At 37.8% G+C, this 3,407-nt stretch overlaps 1 long non-coding RNA gene across 1 annotated transcript in view; it reads left to right on the forward strand.

The window, feature by feature from the left end:
* The window catches only part of LOC117282167, a 3,458-nt gene extending 1,313 nt beyond the window's left edge, over positions 1-2,145 (forward strand). The window contains exons 2-3 of the long non-coding RNA XR_004512812.1: positions 1,672-1,673; positions 1,785-2,145. This is a non-coding gene — a long non-coding RNA (uncharacterized LOC117282167). The remainder of the gene's footprint in view (positions 1-1,671; positions 1,674-1,784) is intronic.
* The last annotated feature ends 1,262 nt before the right edge of the window (positions 2,146-3,407 follow it).

The following is a 3,407-nucleotide window of genomic DNA, read 5'->3' on the forward strand; positions in this document are numbered from 1 at the left end:
TGTAAATCAGTGGGAACTCTAGGGCCTGCAAAAACACAAGGTTTGAAATTATCTAGTGAGTGGTGTGAAGGTAGGGTCAAGGAATATGCTGAAACAAAAGAGAAGAAACAACAGTTAACTAGGAAGAAACTGTCTTGTCATAAACTATCGGCAGCTCATGTTAAAGCTAGTGACATTTTATGCCTTGCTAAAAAAGAAACAATTGAATGTCTGAATGTTAAAACACAAGAAAAACAATACGTTACAACTTGTCGCATATTTAGGACAGCTTATCAAATAGCGAAATTGAACAGTCCCATGACAGATTTAACACCTTTGATTGATTTACAAGAACTAAATGGTTTAGCTATGGGGCGTATCTTGCAGTCTAATCATGCGTGCACTGATATTTGTGATCGTATAGCAGATGAAATGAGAAAGAAACTTGTTAAATATATTATTGATAACAATCTCAAGATAGGTTTCATGATCAATGAGACTTCTACTCGAAGTAAAAAAGAAGCTCTTGTAATCTATTTACGTTGCAAACTGCCTGAATCCATGGATGCGAGTAGTTATCTTTCTGATAGAGTGGAATTAGAAAATACTCCAGCTGCAACGATCTGGGACGCCTTTCTCAACAATATCAAGAGTAACGGATTTCACAGTGACTTTTTATCACGAAATTGAATTTCATTTGCTTGTTATGGGGCCTCTAATTTACTTGGAAGGCATGCAGGTGTTGCACAACTTTTGCTCCGAATGTATCCTCAATTGATTGTTTGGCATTGTAGTAATCATCGATTAGAAATAGCGGTGAATGATACAGTACGGGAAATGTCAACGGTGTGCCACATGCAATCATTTTTTGATAAACTCTATTCCGTTTACAGCGCGTCTCCAAAGAACTAATCTGAATTAGAAGCTGTTGCTGCACAACTGAGTATGAGGTTAAATACCATAGGACGAGTGTTAGGAACGATACGTTGGGTATCGTCTAGTGCGCGGTATGTGAGAGCCATATGGAATAATTACCCTGCTCTTTATAAGCATTTTCACAATGCGTCTGTAGACCAAAAACGCACGGGAAGGGAGAGAGCTCAATATTCTGGATTGTAAAGAAAACTAAGCGACGTAAACTTTGTTCTAAATATGGGACTTCTGTTCGATGCTTTAACAGAACTTGAACATCTGTCTTTAAAATTACAAGAAAAAAGAATCACATTGCCTGAAGCACATCGTTTAGTTCTTGTTAAGTATCACGTCTTTCAGTCCATGGCAAATAATCCAGGTGAATATTATTCTGATGTTCTAACGGCAGCTGATAAATTAGAATGTAAAGGAGTTAGCTTAGAACATGGAAAAGTGCAGAAGATTAGTGAACAACAATTCTTTCAGAAATTAAGTGACAATATAAACACCCGAATGTTCACCACTAGAGCTTTACACGAATCGACTGGAAGTAGTAACACAACATGGTCAAACTGGGACAAATACAGTCAGTTTCTGGACAACTTGAAAATAATGGATAAGGCTAAGTGGGTAAAATGTCAAGATCCATGTTTTACTGACAAAGAGATTAGGGAACTCGCTGAGTCATTTATGGTGTGTAAGAAAACTTCAGTTCATGGATTCCATGAATATTACATGAATATAATGAATGGTGACGACATGTATCCTGATGAAATAAAGCCGTTGATTGCAGCTGCAAATACTATTATTATTTCAACTGCAGAGTGTGAGCTTGCATTCAGCAACACGAACAACATTATTTCAACCATTCGAAGCACGAAGCTTTTAAAAAGAGCATCTAGTTTAATGTTTATTTCATCAGTGGGACCCCCTCTTAGTGCTTTCGATGCAGAATATTATGTAAAACAATGGCTAAAGAAAGGACGTCGACATGCAGATTACCAGTCTTGTGCAGCCCCCGCAGATAGAAGATCAGTGACTTCAGAAAGCACCGAAAACATCTGGAAAATATTCTAAAGATAAGTACTCTTAATGCATGTGTGACTTTATTTTAACGAATGCCATTTAAACTACTGTAATATGTTCGTAGGTCTTAGATGGAACACAGACTATATACATCACTCGGTATATTTTCATAATTTATGTCTATGAATTAAAAGGGGAAAACCATCCCGGTTCTATTTTCATTCCACCTCAAGCGCTGTCTAAACCATTATACTTGTATATGCATACATTCGCACAAGGAAAATTTCTAACTTTCGGTCTAAAACGAAAGCTTGATTTCGTTGAATCACAAGGTGTGTAATATATATCACAAAAAACAACACGAAAATTATATAGATACACACTAAGGAACAAGTAAAGACATGAAACAAGTATTATGTTTTTGGACATTATCCATCGTCTTGTCTAATTTCTATGGACGGTCCTGTTTCTGTCCGGGGACAGAATCCAGTCTCCGAAACGTGTTTATAAAAAGAAACAGGACGGTTTTTAGAAATTAGACAAGACAATGGATAATGTCCAAAATCATAATACTTGCAGAAATAGACCATCGTCACACACTTTTAGATCTTATTAAAGACATGAAGTTAACACCTCGTAAACTAATAAAGCAGTTGCAAATATAATTACATTACGCAGTGATTTTTTAATTTTATATATATACACTTCCTTCTGCGTTAATAATACTTTGTTCAATAAAACTGTTCTTCCAAAATAATTATGTGTTATATTGGATGACGTGTGGATGTACTGATAATTCTCTAACAGGAATTAGCAGAATCCTGTGTAGTCGAGCACAGCCTGCTGGAAAGTCTGAGTCGATCTTAGGGCGGGTACACCACACTAGCGAGCTGTTGCATGTAACGTAACGGTTACTGTAACCACATTCTGTTAGTGGGGACGCCTTCCGAACCACGCTCGTGCTCGCGAACGTACTTCGAGCGCGCTCTGTAACACGACCGGCGAGCCACTGCCTTGTCGGTTTTTTCTGAGAACACAAAGGGACTCGCAGTAGGCTTGTGGACGCCACAATCTCTTGCTCGTAAATATGTACGTTTCCACAGAGCCAAGAGCAGCGTTGCGAATCGCTATGAAGTAGGACGATGAGAAATGCCTGAATTTAATTGAAATCTACAGGAACAAACCGTTACTTTGGGACCCAAAAAGATAGAAATTATTATAAGAAACACCTGAAAGACGATGCATGGGCTGAAATTGGTGTTGCTATGCATGCGACGGGTTCCGACTGCAAGCAGAAAATGGTGAATTTGCTCGCATCATTTAGGCGGGAGAATATGAAAACGAAGAAATGTATGGGAACTGGAAGAGGTAAGTGTATTGTGTTTATATAAAACTCTATACAGTTCAAAGAATTATGTATGACAACGAGTTTGTACTCACGTATACATACAGTTTCTACTGTGTACGCATGTAGCACAGAAAATACAACG

This window comes from Cryptotermes secundus, unplaced genomic scaffold (assembly GCF_002891405.2).
Source record: "Cryptotermes secundus unplaced genomic scaffold, Csec_1.0 scaffold1813, whole genome shotgun sequence".
NCBI lineage: Eukaryota > Metazoa > Arthropoda > Insecta > Blattodea > Kalotermitidae > Cryptotermes > Cryptotermes secundus.